The sequence below is a fragment of the Falco punctatus genome, assembly GCF_963210335.1.
Source record: "Falco punctatus genome assembly, chromosome: 2".
NCBI classification, from domain to species: domain Eukaryota; kingdom Metazoa; phylum Chordata; class Aves; order Falconiformes; family Falconidae; genus Falco; species Falco punctatus.
In genome coordinates this window covers 18681791-18699844 of record NC_137581.1, presented here as the reverse complement: position 1 = coordinate 18699844, position 18054 = coordinate 18681791, and the positions used below count along the sequence as shown (strand labels likewise).

The 18054-nt window shown below is 39.9% G+C and overlaps 1 protein-coding gene across 2 annotated transcripts in view; it reads right to left on the bottom strand.

Moving 5' to 3' along the window:
* The window catches only part of DDX10 (DEAD-box helicase 10), a 191828-nt gene that overhangs the window by 28706 nt on the left and 145068 nt on the right, over window positions 1–18054 (bottom strand). Inside the window, exon 17 of one of the 2 annotated variants that reach the window (XR_013926326.1) lies at window positions 11120–14339. The exons of the other annotated variant lie outside the window; for it this stretch is intronic. The gene's annotated coding sequence lies outside the window, so the exon portion shown is untranslated. The remainder of the gene's footprint in view (window positions 1–11119; window positions 14340–18054) is intronic. 2 annotated transcript variants of the gene reach the window in all.

The following is an 18054-nucleotide window of genomic DNA, read 5'->3' as shown; positions in this document are numbered from 1 at the left end:
CGTGTAAGTTAAATGGGCTACACTTCCTTTTTAAGTTCTTGCAGTTTCACAAAATTTTCAGAATAAAATTTAATGACCTATTGAAAATAAATAAATCATTTGTTATATCACATTCTACTTGGCATACAATATTAGCACAGAGAATATTTGCTAGAGGTACTGTTAAGTGAAAATCCTTGTTACATTATGCATGACTTCCCAAAGCACTGAGTACATAATATCCATCATGAAATTCAGAATACATAACTAAATTTAGAAAGAAGTACACTCAGACCTGTGATCAGCATTCTGACATCTCCAGTTACGAGTTTTAATTAAACTTGCTTTTTGTATTGTCTATTTTCATTAAATGGGCACAGAATCATGTTTTATACATTATGCAAAACTAAAAGAGATAAAAAAGTTGTTTGTAAATGCCTTTTCTTAAAGGGACTTCATAATTCAAGTCACTGTTCTGTAACTTCTCTTCAGAGTCGTGATGAAGAGGCACCACTGCTGAACAGTTCTCTTTGAGGGCTTCAGCTACCTCGCTGGCAACCCCTTTCAGCGTCCCAAGTATACAACAGGCTGATAAATTAGGTCACTGAAAGATACCAGGTACGGATTACTTTTTTTGTCAGGAAGTAAATTATCAAAAAATAAACCCCAAAATATTCTTGGGACATCTCTGATGCTTCAGACTAGCTCTTGGATTCCCACAGTTCCTGTCCTTTGGTTCTGAGGATCTCTCGCCACTAAGCAGATGAGGCGTGTCTCTGTATTTTTCCATGTGATACATCACATTTAAGGAATCTTCATAACCCCCAACTATAACAAACAAGAAACACAAAGATGCATCTAGTGACGCTCAGAAGGCTGACATCCTAACTGCCCTAAGTGTCTCCTTTCTCTCAGAATTTGCTTCTCCCAGAACAGACAGCAGAAGTGCACAGCAGCAGCCTTGTAAAGCTACCGATTTGCTGTCCTGTGTATGAAAGCCACACAACCTTGATTCTGGATTGTGCCATGGGTTTTGGTATAATCCATAGCTGGTTCAGGTTCATCTCAGCCACCTCTACTGTGAAGGCAGAAACTGCCCAAGAGAAAGGTGGCTCCCCTTCAGTTGCAAGTGGGAGAAACCCTTTCAGCAGGCTAATCCCACCTGTGGCCGCAGGTCTTCCCCACTGCATCCTCCCTGGCAAGCAATTCACCTTGCAGCTCTGGAGTCCCATCACTTAATGAACAGAATACCCCACGCACAAATACCATGCAGTTCTGAACGAGCATTAGACACTGTGCCAGCCTGCACACAGTCACGTTAGAAGTGCCTGTATCTTTGCTAGACAGGAGAAGCTGGCAATGCCTGTTAAATCCAGGATCTCAGCCTTGTGAGCACAAAGAACCACTCATCCAACAAAAAACAGCAGCAAATTTATCAGGTGTTGTCCCTCTAAATATTACGCTTGCAAAATAAACAGCTTTGAATGGCTCTCAAGCAAGAAATGGAACTAGACTAACTAGCACACCAAATTACCAAAACCAAACAGTACTTCTCAAACAAGGGAAGCCCAGCTTAAAGGAATCAGTATTTTGAGCTTCAGGAAACCTACGAGAACAAGATACTGATACTATGATATGAAAGAGGGGTGGCTTTGTGGTAGGTCTCAGGATTTTTTTACCATTACAGTGCTTTTCTTCAAATGTTACTCTTTCTACATTTGCCAAGAAACATTCTTATTAGCCTAGTACTGTAGCGTTCACCATTTGATCTGGACAAATAACTTTTTGGAACAGTCCAAACCCAAATTCCTTGGAATCAACACATTACATTTACAAACTCTACATTGCTTCCTCTTTGACACCAACCAAATGCACAAACATAGATTTACTGGCTAATCAGTATTAAGCAGAAGCTGAGAGTAACTCTTGTCTTAGAAAAATGGTCTTATAATAAAGCCAGAAAGCTATTCTCCTGCTGGAGAGAAACCTACTTAATATCCAAGAGAAGAATCTAACAATTTCTGATTTATCTGAGCAACTTCGCTCCATTTCCTGAAATCTGGACAGCTTGAATGCTCCACCAGTTAAAGTTTCAGTACCAATTCAGCACAGACTGTACTTAAAACCTGCCTTTTTAAAATCTCTGAAGTAATCTATACTACCATAAAATTCTGATTTTACATGCGTATTTCCTCTTGCTTTACAGATCAGTAAATAGCCAGAGGTTGTGCATGGCCCTGTCCTGCCACAAAGAATTTCCAACACTTTTTGTGTATAGAGTTGTGCAAACAAGCATCTTGCACAGATGGCAATCACAGGGAAACAAAATATACAGTGCTTGTAACAAGTTTTCAAGAAGTCAAGATTTTGTGCAGAAAACCTGAAAGATCAGTCTTTTCATAATATTTCTTGACTACATCATTCCTATAGCAAACAGACTGTGTGCATATGCTGATGAAATGCTACATATACATAAACAGCACAAATAATAGGAGGTTAATATGTTTTAAAGATCTGTGCTCATAAAATGAAAACTACCATCAAATAACACATGAAGAAATTCAAATATTGGAAAGCTATTTTGGTTGGTTCTAGCTTTGTTGTTTGTGCTTCATTGCTAAAATGATAAATTAATTTTATCACAGACATGCAGTGTACTGCACTTTCAAGATGAGTTAATTTCATTTTGCAAATGTGAATTACTTAGAATTTCAATCTAGAATTTTCCTGGAGAGAATTATGGACAAGCAGTTTGTCAAATTTCTTCTTATCTTCCTATTCCTCCTCACCTTTTCAATCTATTCAGTGCTTTTGATGTGGCTTGTATAATGGGTGCTGCAGTCACTACCATTTTGTTAAGGAACACTTATTTGGAAATGAAGATGCACCAATTTATATTCTATACTGTTTGGAAAGAATGAGAAGTGAACCACAATAAACTTCCTGCATGCTAAATAGAGCCACTGACTGCAAGACATACAACTACTGCACCAAAATGTTCTTGCTGCTGCTCCACTGACATCTCTGAATTTGAACAAATGTGGTTCATTAAGCTGAGGCAGAACAAAGACAAAACCGAAATGGAAATTTTCCAAGTGCTCCACTTGCAGGTACCTTATTTATGAACTTTATTTTCTTTCCAATATAGGTAGAATGGCAAGAACCAATGTATTGCATATGCTGTAGTAAGTCTGAAGACGTTTCAGCTGATCAGTCTTATATTCTTGATTTCTTCAAAAGGTGTCAAAGAGTTAAATTAGTGGCCTAAACAGTAATTCTACAGACAGTTAAAACTAGCATTTTAAAGGAAAAAATAAGTCATCATAGCACAGTTGTACAAAATGTAATTGAGAGCAATTAAAGTTGGAACCTTTCCCACAATGAGAGGATGTTGCCTCTTCTTTTTTAACTGAATGGTGATTTGACTGCAGCAACTGTGTTATCCTGTGTGAATGATCGATTCCCTGTACCTTTTGGATTTTTTTAAAAAATAGTATTTACAATTCATAAAGAATAATCTTACACATGCATTTTTCAGCAGGTCATACACATTTTTGAGAGAAACTTGACACTCATTATTTTTTCTCACTTTTACAAACAACGCATTAAACAGGAATTGCTCAATGCAGGTACACACACACAGGCTGGGACTGCTAAGAATATCATCAAGCACTGGAGGAGAAAGGGTCAAGGGAGGTCCACACCGTTTCCAAAATCATGGCCTATGAACAGCATACTAGTCACTCACAGATGCCATACGGAAGCCTGACATACCCTCCTCTGCACACTGACAAGAAGAATTTTCTAGGTGTCAAAGAAAAATAACTGGCTAACAAAAAGTGAGCTGCACATATACTGAGCCTTTTCATGCTTTTGTAGTTTTTTGCTAGCCTCTCCAAAACTATCATTAATTTGCTTGTCCATGTAACAGAAGTAATGCATGTTGGTATATGATGTTTTCAAGATATTTTTTATTGCTTTTAATTACCTGTTCTATTACTCTTTTCATTTCAACCAATATCTTTTGTCTGTTAATAAAAGCAGTGATTTACTCTGCCATACATCAGGTATTTAGAGAACATTTGCATAGCTACACCAATTAGATGTTTTCCTATAGTCAGGAATTTATAATATTTAACGCAAGTAGACAAAAGAAAATCCAGTAGGCTACACTGGAAGGGCTGAAAGACTATGTCAATGAATTCACACACAAGAAACAAATTTCAGTTTATTATGCACTCTAATTTACATCAGATGTGCTTATTTCTGCAGGAGTACTTCCAGCCAGAAGTAAATGTAATTTTCAACAAACGAATTATCTTTTCACAGAACACTTTAGACTATTTGAAGCTGCCCAGAGCCACTTTAAGATGGGATCCCCTGTGGTCCAATGCAGAAGAATATGCAACCACTTCAGTTACTTTCAGTCAGTAGGTGAGCTTTCTTCACACTACTACAGTCTAGCACTCCTATAGAGATGCAGCAATTTTACGTCAGAAGATTCGTTCAATATCTACCAACTCACACTCTTAATTAAATGAACTGACAACTCTCCATCAGTAAGCAACATGCACAAAGTCAGTTATGAGCAGAAAGCAGCCAATTTCTGTGGCGTATGAGGGCACGGACTCCAGTTGTGATTCAACCAGAGACACCTTACTGTACAGAGAAGCTCATATTTATATCTCTGAGCCCAGATACAAATTCCAGCTGTACATACCACCAGGCTCAGGGTAGAAACCATTCATGCAGTTACATAGCTATGTATCACTACAAGCATGCAGACACCTCTTTGCTACTAGATAAGCATGTTTATCTTTCTTACTCTCCTTCGCAACACCTAGCTGCTGTTCTCTCATCTTCTGCCAGGTCAGACATTCTCCATCTTCCTCTCATATATCTCTCTTCAGACATTTTCTATCCTACTCTCTCTTATCCCTCATCAGTAATGGTCAGACATTCTCAGTACTCCTCTCACACATCTCTCTTCAGACATTCTCTGTCCTCCTTTCCCACAAATTTCCAGTTAGGGCTGTCTCCAGGGAAACAGGTGTATTTGCTTTAATCTGCTCTAAGTGAAAGCTTAAAATGCAGTCATGTATTCCAAAACAGGACGGCCATGTGCCCATGTTCTCCTAGATGAAGCTAATCCTAATTGCATACAACCACATGCTCTTATAGCTCATTACAACAGTAGCTTCTTGCAGCATTTCAGGATCTCAAATATGTCTTTAAATGTTAAAACTGGCATACTAAAAATCAGGTATATATTTATATATAGCTGATCAAATTTCCAATCTAAACAACTTTTTTAATCTAGTCAAGGCAAAGCACTTCTATTTTAGCATGTCTCACAGACTGGGGTCACAGCTCACAGCAAAGTCTAGAATTTAACTCCATTTGCTCTGTGTCTATTCAAGAAGTGTTATTTTACCTGTACATTTTTTGAAAATTGTTATCCATAGTGCCCTACCTTTTTAATAAAAAAAAAAGACTAGGCTCAATTATTCTTAGCTAATTACCTGAATAAGTATAAGCTTTTAAAATAAATCTTAATTATAAATGTTAATTAGTATAGTATGCAGTTACTCAGTTACTAAAAAAATACTAGCAGGCATCTTTAAGATCGAACAAATTTCTTATGGCTTTGTCCCAAGCTGTTTAAGTTTAGCACTTTTTTTATAACCACATTGGCCAGTTCCATAAAATAAAGGTGCTCCTTTAATGCAAACAGTATTTACACTGACTTGTTTAAAGAAAACAATTGGCTATAGTCCTAGAAATCAATGCACAATCTGACAAATGATGGGCTACTTGCAAATGTGTTGAAATTACAAAAAAAATCACAAGTTCACTTTCTACATTTCAGTCTCCTTACTGAGAGATGAGAAAACTACAAATTGAAATTACTAAACTTATCTGGAATATCTGAGATAGGCTGTGCTTCCAACCATTTTTTCTTTGAAAGTACAATGCACATGAGACCCGTCCCCTTTTGTCGTTCAAGCTTTTGTGGCTGCACTCTAGGTCATCCCTATTAAACAGCCTGGGATTTAAGACTCAAAAAAAAAAAAAAAGTATTTTTTTAAAAAATAGAAAGGTATTTTACTTCATCTTAATAAATCTTAATTCTCAGTCAGCACCATGTGACCTAGTCAATTCACTGCTCAGATGGTGTTAGGTACAATCTTCTCTGCTAGAAAGTCCACTGCGTCTCACTGAAGAGGTAGCTACAAGAATCAGCTGATGTATTATTTCATTTATGATGTTGCAATATTCTAAGAAATAGGACATAGATTATTTTTTTTAATGATCTTCCCATTTAAGAAAAACAAATTCAGAATTGTTGCTAGCATGCAACTCTTTTAGCATAGTTATGATTAATGTAGCTGCCATAAGGACATACACAAAAAGAAGTGTAATTTATTCAAAAAATATTCAGGACAACATTTGGATGACTGGAGGCTACAGCAACACCTCCAACTAAACCCATTTGCACCGAAGCTGCCTGCTTTACAATTATGTTTTCTCTTTATTTCCACAAAGTGCTACTCTGTAAACCTGATGATTCCGCATTCTTTTCAACTAGAGCCGAATTCAAAAAGGTGAAGTCACAACAATTGAAGAAACATATCTTTTCAGAGTGCTCAGGTTTTCAACATCAACAAGAAATCGCCTACCAACATGCAAAAATAATCCAGGGATTAACCATTTCAGGTTTTTTCTTATCTAATAATATATGTAACGAGGAAAGAGAGAGACCAAAACTCCTGCTCTGAGTATGGTTTCAAGTAATTGAGATTAGACAGTACAGAAAATTTGAGACAACTGGTTATAATTTTTATCTAAACTGTGATGCCACCGAAAAAGCGAGTATCACATCCAGAGCAAGAATACTCACAAGCAGTATGTGCCAGAAGTGCCACTACATCAACACATATTTGCAAGGTATTTCAACACAGACAATATGACAATATTTTATATATTGTCATGTGTAAGTTTCCTTTTCATTTGCCATCTTCAGTGTCATCTGGTTCACTGAACCTTTTCCCAAAACAACCGCCCTTAGGTAAGTTCAGACAGTAGGAATTTCCCCTAAGACAGTAACAACTTCTGGAAATAGCAGAGAAAAATAAAACACCACAACGTTTGGACATGTTTACCACTTACTATTTAGAACCAACAATTCAACTGCTTGAAAACAAAATCTAAGATAGCACAAAAAATTCAAGTAACAGAGGAAGGCAAGCAACCACTCTGTAACAACTTTCCTGACATACTACTACATTTCCCAAAACTTTGCAAGAGAAACCTCAGATCCAGTATGATCACCAAAAATCTCAGCTATAAAATGCCTCAGGAAGAAGGTTTTTCCTAGTTCCTGTGAAAGCTGAGAAACTGCAGAGCGACATTTTCAGAGGATGCTGTACCTCTTAATTACAGAGCAAAACAAAAAGAAACTCTAAACCCTAATGATTCAGAAAAAAACCCAAATAAATAAAAAAGTCTGGTGACTGGTTAAAAACTGAGCCAGAGAGTAAAATGCACCCATGAGGTATCTAACAGACTTTAAAACTATCCTCAGCAATATGTGCTAACTGCAGCTTCCAGAAAAAGCAGAAACAAGTAACAAAAAAAAAAAAAAAATTAAAATGTATCATTATTGTATTGAAATATATTAATGTGAAAGACAAACAACTTGCTCTTAATTTTAGTGTAACGTAATGACCTGATCATAGAAGCCACACCAATGTATCTCATCATGAATCCTTTACGTGCAATTTACTGATACAGTTTTTGACAGCCTCTCTAACCACTTGACCACAGAAACAGATGTCCTTAGCATGAATTACTTTAATTACTTTTAAAGACCATTTCCACCTTTATAAATCAACATTTTTGTTCCGTGACAGCTGTATTATTAGGATCAAGCTACTCTCAAATATTTTTTGTACAAGAATGTATAATAACAATAAGAAAACCCAGTAGCCTGCTACTGTCCAAACTAATACTTACTCTTGATTTCTGTAAAAATAAATTATATCATCAGATATACAAAAAATGGAAAACTACATTCAGGTTTTCTTTATAAAAATGCATTTAAATACCTTGCTTCCATAAAGGCAGGGCCTTAGCTCCAATGGCAGATGACAGAATTTTTCATTTTAAGTAACTTTCAAAGATACAAGAAGGGAGGTAACCAAGAGATGAACAAACTTACAAAATCATATGCAATGGCGAAAAAGAAGAAAAAATGAATCAGTTGTTCCTCAAACTACTGGTTATTGCCTGACCATTATGAAGAATATTCTCAAGTAATCTGTCCCACTGCCTTTTAAAAAGCATTCCTAGAAAAGCTGTCTCATGAGGATGCTTCATAAACAACAAGGAAGTACCACAATTTCAAATGCTATGACTTCTCTGAAGAACTTCAAAGAACCACCTTCCAAAGGAAGGGTCCAGAACACTTCAGGCAAAACAGTCAAGGAGAAATTATGGCCCACCGTCGTCTATCCTCCTCTTCAGCCATATTATGGAAGCTGCCCCTCCATATCCAGAGCCCCCAGACTATTTGCTTCAAGCCTTGCAGCAGCATTTTCCACATCTTTGCAATCTACCTCTCCAAATGAGACTCTGTTATGGAGGTTGAGTACTGTGGGGTTTACTGTTTTGTTGGGCTGACACCATGATGTGCAAACTTTACTGTCGGAACTCGGGGAACAGTACCATAAACATATTGGCTATCAATTCATGAAAAGTTAAGAAGGCTATACAATATTATACCTGGAAACGATTTAATACATTTACAAAAACATTTGTTGTTTTCAAGAAGCCAACATGATCCCTATCTTCATTTTCAATGGTAATCTAGGCACATTTGCAAGTCATTATGGTTTGCTGCCAAGTAATTGACAAAGCTGTTGAAATTCTGATAACCACTGCGTAACAGCATTGCCTGGAAGACACCTTTGGAAATGCCTCTCAGAAGGAAGATGATGTTATCAGCAGCGGATCCAGAGAGTACTGGCTACTTGGCCTAGCCTACAGTTAACTTATCAGTTGAAAGAAATACTTGTACCATCATCACATCATGTACGCATTGTAATTTTTTTTAATTCTATCTTTACATTTTCCCTCTTTTTAAAAGCATTTCAGATAAGAGAGAGGAAGGCCTGTCAAGCAAGCAAGCAAGCAACTAGTCTGACATTTGGGAAAACTGACTCAATTCCCTGCTCTGGCCCAAAGTCAGAAAGAAAGTCTAAGGATTCCACTCAGCATCTCCCTCTGCTCTTTGTTTGTACATGTGAACAGAAGTAAATCTTGATCACAGGCTGCTGTGAGGAAAAACACATTAAAAGATTACAAGGCACTCAGAACTACAGTCACAAGGTCTGCAAAATCTAGACAGGGTAAAATACTAGATAACAATTTATTAACCTATCTAAGTATGATGCATAGGAATTTCATTTCAGAATTCAGAGCTAAGTGATAGTTTAAAAATTCAGTCCATGAAGGCTTACATACTCCTATTTTAAATGAGGCTTACATTCCCAGCAATGAGTGTTCTAGAAATACCTTCAATTAGACTAAAGCAGACTCACTTCATTTAGCAGCTCCTTACAGTGGGAAAGCTGTTCTAAGGCCAGTTTGTTGAATATGACTAGGATTACAGAGGACATCTGCTCCTTCAGTAAGTTAGATACCAAATTGTTGGTATTGCAATACAGACAGTACTTTATCACCAGCCTTTGTCATAATTTTCCAACAGGCAACTCAATATCTTTGCTTACAAATACAGTCCTTAAAACACATATATTATAAAAACAGAAACATTGTAGCTGTAAAGGGTGATGGGCAAAGAGACTTCCGAGCTTACTTCTTCAGCATTATACAGCTGTCTAAAAGCAGTGGCATGTAAAAACCAACAGAAAACATTTCCCTTGAATGGTGAGGGTTACAGAGGAGTAACTCAAGCAGCTATAGATCTATTTGATGTTTCAAGCTGCCAATAATTAAGAGCCAGGAAGAAAGTAAAAGTTCTGAAAAGATGCTGTATGATTTTGTTTGATAATTAAACACAAATTAGGGCAAGTAGTTCATTTTCCTTAATACTGTTTATAACACTATTTTAGTCTAGTATAAAGCTTGTGATTCAAAAGTCTGAAAAGCACATGAGCTAAAAGTGCCTTTCTAAGGATGGTTATATATAAAGACAACTTCAAAGATGCTAGGCACCTTTCTACCAAAGGTAATTTTAGAGATCAGTATGCAGAGAGACAAGGTACAAGTCCTACTCAAAATCACCACAAAGACAGCAGATCAAACAAAAAACCCAAAGCCAAACTTGAAAATTGCTATTTCTTGCTGTGTGTTTGAAATTATTCTCCTGTGCATATTCTGGATACAAAATAAAACACTTTCCACGCTGAAAAGATCTGCAGTTTGTTTTGAGGCCTAGCTGATAAACATTAAAAAAATTATAAAACTGCAGGTCAGTTCTATTTACAACATAAAACTTTCACCGTGGCTAAGTCATCTTCGTTCAACACCACACATAATTAAAAAATACTCTCCTTCTTTGGAATACTTCCAGACTTAATCAATCAGGAAAAATCTTGCTGCCACTACCGATTCAGGACACAGCACCCTCTTCCTCCCCGGACCCTGCTGCTCAGGCTGTAGCCAGAAGGCACACAGAATAGGTGAAAGCAAAAGACTACAGAAGTATTACTCGCACACAGTGAAAATACAATGTTTATGAGAACTGGTCATTTATTATTACTAAAATTTGTAACTTCAGGCTTAAAAAAAAAGGGATAGTAAAAACCAGCATGACCTGCAGGAGGTCACCGTACCGTATTAGAGAAGGAACTAAAACCCAAGCTGTCTAGAAAGTTTACACTGTACTTTGCCTTTCTCTGGAAGTTACTAAGCAGAAGCTAATACCAGAGAACAGCAACAAGAACCAGGCGCATCACTGTCCTAGATTCTACCTGTTAATTAGTAGTGCTCCAACATGCCCACAGACAATCCTGTTCAGACAAACACTGCTGCTGTTCTATCCCAGCCAGGAGCTCTCCCTGCCCCCTTGCAAAGTCACTTTGCCCTATCTCGTTTCCCCAGAAAGGCGTTTACAGACCTGCTTCAAAACTGGCATACCGCTCACGATCTGGAAAAGACTTCACTGGGCATTATTCATAAGTGAACATCGGGCTGAGACAGCCACTACCCTTGCTCTGGCTATCAGAAACCAGATCTGAACACAATTATTCTATTATTAGAATATTAGAATTAGACACAATTAATCCTACTGCTAACCACCACAGTTAAAAACAGGAAGCAGAAACCACATCCATTAACTCAGAAATCCATCCTTATATTCACAGATTTTAACACAGAGAAAGACTCTAGAAGAATATAGGTCTCAGACTGTTACAAACTGATCCTTGCACCAAGTCGGTACCTGCTTATTGAGACAGATCAGAGCCTTGGATTACACAATAATTTATATACACTAATATTCTTGTAACCATCTTTTAACAGGTGCCGTGACATTTTGTTACTTATCTTCTAGGCAGTCACAGAAAGCGATATCCTTCCAAAAGTTTGAAATATTTTGATGCTACTGTGAACGCTCTCATTGACATAGTGAAAACAAAACAAAACAAATCAACCAACCAACCAAACAGAAAAAAAAAACCCAAACAAACACAACCCCTTTTACATATGCAGGCTATATTAATCTTTTTAATACTCTTTCATGTTCCTACCAAGAAGCCTTCAGGGAGTTTAATTCACTGACTGTCTGACAGTCAAATGCAATTAGCAATCTGTAAAAATACGAATCTGTAAAAATCTGAAAATAATTTCAACCAAAGACTATGCTTTAAATGCAGTGCCTAATGAATTATACAGGGAATTCTTTCAAATGCCTGTCAGAAAAAAAACAATACAGCAGATTTTCTTCAGCACCTGGAAAATTATTCTCAAGGATTTGTAATAATGAATTATAAGTAAGCAAACTGCTTTTTAAGCAGAGCTAATGAACAGAATTGGCGTTTTAGTTGGATCAGAAGTGACTATTACCTACACATACCTCTCAGCCTTTGTCTACATTTAGGTGTTTCCTGACTTTTTTCTGTATCACTGGTGTTACCAAATACAGCAATGGAGACATTAAAAAAACCTTACAGACTAAACCAGAGCATGAACTCACATGGACTCCCTCACCATCTACCCATAAAGTGCTTCCATCCCATGGCAATCCAAGCAGAGCACTCTTAGAAGAGCAAGGGCTATCCAGTCTTTCTGCCAACAAACATGTTTGCACAGAGAAGTCAGCATGCAACGTACAACATCGAGCTTGTTTCTGACCTGTGTCCATCCAGCAACTTCGTAAAAGAGAAATTAAATACAGGAATCTGTATTTTCTGCATCACCAGCAACACAGGGAACTGTATGGAATTCCCCCACAAATACACGTAATAGAAAATTCCCTTTTGTGATGCAGCACTATGAAGTCAAAGGCCTTTCACCAATTATTCAGCGCATCGTACAGCTGCATGTTTCCGATAACTTTCTAAATAAATTATCTTCAAAGTTCATAAATAATCCCTCTTCCTCTCTTCAGGCTCAAACAGTGGACCCGGCCCCTCTGCCAAGGGCCAAATCCAAACATCCTGGCCATATCAATCAATTTTAAAGAAATACCAACTTTGATACTCAATAAAATGTTAAATGCAAGTTTTCAGCATGACATCATCCTCTTCTCTATGAACTCTGTCTGAACTACAGTCTGACCTAATAAATGGAGCAGACCTAACTGGCAGAACTCGGCATAAATTTGTTGCTTACAAGATCATTCAGATGGCTTCCCAACCTTTCTTTTTACCTCTTCTAATTTTAGCCGTTTCATTGCTTTGTATCTATCAACTGGGACCCTGTATTGCGTTTGCCTGGCAAGGTGTTGGTAGCGGGGTGGGCACGGGGCGGCTTTGGTGAGAAGCCGCTGAAGCTCCCCCACGCCCGATGGGGCCGGTGCCAGCCGGCTCCAGGACAGACCCACCGCTGGCCGAGGCCGAGCCCCCAGCGACGGCGGGAGCCCCCCGGGCTCGTGTGTTGAAGAAGGGGGAGAAGCTGCAGCGCAAGAGCCGCCGCGGCGAGCGGGGAGCGGGACCGTGTGAGCGCAGCGGCCCCGCAGCCCCGGGCGGTGCGGAGGGGCCGGGGGGCTCCGGGCGCCGCAGCAGCGGCTCCCCCAGCCCGCGGGGCAGCCCCGGCGGGGCAGGCCGTGCCCCCGGCCCACGGAGCCCGCGGGGAGCAGCTCCCCCCCGCAGCCCGGGCAGGGGGTGCCCGCAGGGGGCCGGGACCCGCCGGGGCCGGCTCCGGGCAGGGCCCGTGGCCCCGCGGGGAGGAGCCCGGGCCGGGGCCGGGCTGCGGGCAGGGCCGGGGACCCCGCGGGGGGAGGGAAAATGGGGAGCGAAGCCGAGCCCGGGAGGGAGGGAGGGGTGCGGGGAAGGCGTTTTTAAGGTTTGCGTTTATTTCTCATTACCCTAGTCTGACCTGACTGGCAACGAGCTGAATTCATTTTCCCCCAAGTGGAGCCCGTTTTGCCGCTGACACCAATTGCTGAGCCATCTCTCCCCCCTTACCCCAACCCACGGGCCCTCTGTTTTATTCTCCCTTCCCCAGCCCAGCCGAGCAGGGCAGCGATGGAGTGACTCTGGTGGACACCGGGCATCCAGCCCACATCAACCCACCACAGACCTTTATGTAAGTTTTGTATAATTACACTGGGAAAAATGCAACTATTTTAAAAAAGACAATATCACATGTAGCAGCATAGTGCCAAGACAAGTTCTGGAGGAACAAGCAGGTGGCACAGTCATTTTTTCAGTGCCAGATTTAGCTACTGCCTGCTATCTGTTCACCTCCCACTGACTGAAAACTCCAAGCTCTAACTCTAGAAGCATAAAGATTGAAGGAAGGAACCAAAACTGAGTATGCTGTTTAGGGAAGAGATGGAAAGGTAGGTGGAAAGAGCTATTTGGAAATCCCTAGGCCAATTTCCCACACAAAGTAGTCTATCACAAACACTAGATCAGGTCTGCTGAGGCTTTCTTTGTCCATCTAAGTCTCAAAAATCTCCATGTAGGGAGATTCAGTCTTTCTGAGTAATCTATTTCACATCAGCATGACCCTCCCTGTAAACAAGTTTTTCTGCAGCATCCACCCTGAAACTTTCGAGCCAGTTTTTCGGCATATTTACATCATTTGCCACTGGCAAAAAAAGCTTGGCTCCACCATCTCTGTAACTGCCCTTCAAACACTCTATAAGATCGTCCCTTAGCCTCCTCTTCAGCACACCGAATGAGTCTGGCTCCTTTACCCTTTTCTTATAGGTCATGTGCTCTACACTCCAGACCATCTTGGAAGACTTCACTGGACCCTAACCACTTTTTCCACATCCACCCTGGAGAACCCAGAACTGGACAGAGTATTCTGGATACAGCCCCAGAGGCAGAAGAGCAAGACAGTAACTTTATTCATTCTGCTAACCATGCATCTTCCAATGTAACCCATTTTGCCTTATTCACACTTGGCTCATATTCAGCTTAGCATTCACTGTAACACCTGGCACCTTTTCAGCAGGACTGCCAGTCAATCCTCAGCCAGCACAAGCACTTCTCCTGCTGGACTTTATGGGCTTCACAGACAGATTGGTCTTTCATTCCATACCTCCACGGCTTCCAAATGAGAAACCTACAGGAAACAGGGCCAAAAGTCTTACTAAAGTCAAAGTAAATTGCATGGACTACTCTCCACATGGAGCACTTTACAGTCACTTCATTACAGAAGGCAAACAAGTTGTCAGGCATGGTTTGCCTGTTGTAAATTCATACTGACTGTTGTTGATTACCTTCTGGTCCTTCACGTGTTTGGAAATGGACAAGCTTCATGATCTTCAAGGGACTAGATGAATATATTCAGCCAACAGATCCCCAAGTCCTCTTCCTGCATTCGTTAGGGAGGAGTGTAACACTAGCCTCTTCCCAGTCATCCATGACCTCTCATGAATGTTACACTTCTCCAAGCACTCTCCAGTCTGTTTTACTCCCATCACTGGCTCTCTCATTCTTCCTCCCAAATCATACCTGTACACCCAGAGGTCTGGGAGAATACTTTTGCTCCAACACACCATAGAAAGAGGAGCTGAGTCTCCATATTGTCCATCACTAGGCCAGTCTCTCTATCAGTCATATTTTCCTTGAGCTTCCTTTTGCTACTAGCACACCTACAGCCTTTTAACTTTTACATCCTCCTCTATGTCAACTACATCAGCTCCAGGTGGGCTTTTGTCCTCTCTTTGCCCCTACACCTCCAAGAACTGAAGCAATACCTGTGCCCCTTTCCACTTCATATATACTCCCTTGTTAGACACTGAGAAGCTCCTTGCTTGTTACGATGTTTGTGTCTGGCGTGATGTTTGTGAGCATGTGCTGTCAAGAAGCTCCTAACCATAGAGTGCTACTCATCCTCTTCTGCCTGCCACCCTCCACGCACTGTCTGGCCAGGGCTCCGTGACTCCAGTCACACCACAGCCCTCTGACTCTGCTGGGATCCGCAGCGCTTGTTCCCCAAACTGTGAGAATTAATACACAGAGCTCTGATGAAAGGAAAATCAGCACCAGCAACAAGAAAATGCTTCACTAGTAAATATGAAGACATCTAGTAAATCTGACAGAGCAAAGGGAGAAGCACACATGAAAATAAACAGATCCAGTCTGATGTGTGCATCACATGTGACCAACACTTAAAAAGTATGCCCTGGATACTTCTCAGGAATTAACTAACAATGTCCATTAAGATGCAAAACAGTGACCAAGTGAACCTGATGGGACCAGTGAACAAGACAGGAACAACCACCAAAAAATTCAAGAATCTGCAGAAGAAAGTGAAACAGGACAAAAGATAATTTCAGAAGCCTAGCAGATGAAAATAACATCCATGGAGAAAAAGGAGAGTAGAAAAGTAGTAAAAGATATAATGAACAAAGCATAAACTCTATGCAAATATTTATGCGAATCCTGCACAGCGACAGCAAATGCAGCCTAACTGGGTGGGGGGTTGTTCAGCTCAAACCGATTGACACAGTCAACCTACAAAGAGGATTTCTGGGTATCAGTGATAGAGGAGTGAGAAAAGAAAGGCAGTGTAAGGATTTACTTCTGCACAAAATGATTGCATGGAAAGAGTCATCCTAAGCCAAGCCAATGGCCCTGTGATAGCAACCACACCAGAAGTTTAGAGACAAATCATGCAAGAGCGGACATTCAGAAGGGTACTTCCCCATTACATCTTTCCAGCTTCAGTGAGTAGCAGGTGAGGGTTTCCAGAACCAGAGGCTCACAGTCAAGAAAACTAGTCTCAAACTGTAAAGTCTTTAAGTTCCTCCACTATGTGAAGCCTCTGAATTTTGGTTAAACTTGCTGATACTTTTGCTGTTGTGCTTTCCTAATTCCTTTGTGGATAGTTGTGCTGAAACAGGCATAACATTTAGAGTCTCTCCAAGGTCTACAAAACTGGTAATGGCTTGCAGGGAGGGAGACAGCAGAAGAAAAATTGACTTTTTTTCCCCTTTTATGTTGATGCCTTGCAATACACCTATAACATATTATTTTACTTATACATAAGTAAACTTTAGTTTTTGTTTTTATGATGCTAGTTATCATGGCAGCAAGGTGCTCTTATAGAGCCCTTCAACGTCATACCCAAAAGATAGAGGTTTTAATGAAGCCCTGATAGAAGTCAAGGGAGGATACACGAGTGCTGAAATGTTCAACAAGACTCTTTTTCAGTTTCCTAATTCAGTGAAGCCAGTTTCCAATACTTGTTTCTCCTCTTTAATGCCATAGCATCCTTCTTTATGCTGCTCTTTACTTCTGGGTATACTGATAATATCACAGTAATTTTGCCACCATACAAAGCAGCACGGCTCAGGAAGGAATGTTGCAAACAGGTACTGAAGTGAAATATCTGCGTAATTGTGACCAGCAACATCCTAACAATTTTTGTGGGTCCAAGATATGGCTAGAGCCTTTGCATAAAGTTTATATTTGGCAACTGTTCAGTAATACGGTCAGAAGTAACAATAGAAGCATTTGATGTTACTGAAAACCTGATATGTAAATAAAACTGTTCCTTACAGCAAAAATACACAAAATAACCTTTTAAGATAGCACGCTGGGAAACATTTTCAGATACTGCAAATGGATTGGTAACATGCTTATATTTTACCATAAAGAATAAGAACAGATTTGAGCTGGCAACCTAGTATTGTATATTTTTCCAAAATAGATATGAATACATGATTGACAGCCTAACTGAAACTCCAAAACAAAGTGATTTAATAAAATGTTCAAACCCCAAACGGGACAGAATTCATGTGGGAAGAACCCCAAACTTATGTGTTTACACCTAAAAGGACATCCCCTTCAGTCAGAAAAGAATAATTGAAAGTAAAGCTAAATCAGCCACTTCGGTAGCACTAGGCACTTAACACTAGTACCTCTTCTTTAAAAGCACCGAGCAAAAATTAATTCTTGGAATAGTTTTGCCTTTGTGTACACTATTTTCACTGTAGCTGTAACAGAGCACAAGAATAGCTATTCCAAGCCCTGAGCACAAGTTTTCTGGTGCTGTACAGAAGCAGGCAATAGCTCTCAGAATAAGGTACAGCTAAGACTAACCAGTATCTACAGATCTGTGTTATTCATGTAATCAATCTACCTGTTCAGTTTTTGCTGCTGTTGCACAGGACGCTAAAAACTAAGCTCTAGCAGTATAAAATATCTTCTGACCAAAGTCTGACAAATTGCACCCTAGGAAAGATGGATTCACCTACAGCCTCTGCTTTGAGAAAAACCTGCTTCCCAGCACTCAGTCACTGTGTGCTTAGACCGCGACCCCTGCCTAACACCTCACTGGCCAAATCAGCTCAGGGATAATTACTGCATTTGAACTTCTCATCAAGGTAAACTAGACTTCTTTCCAGCTAAACTTGCCAGTAGCATCACA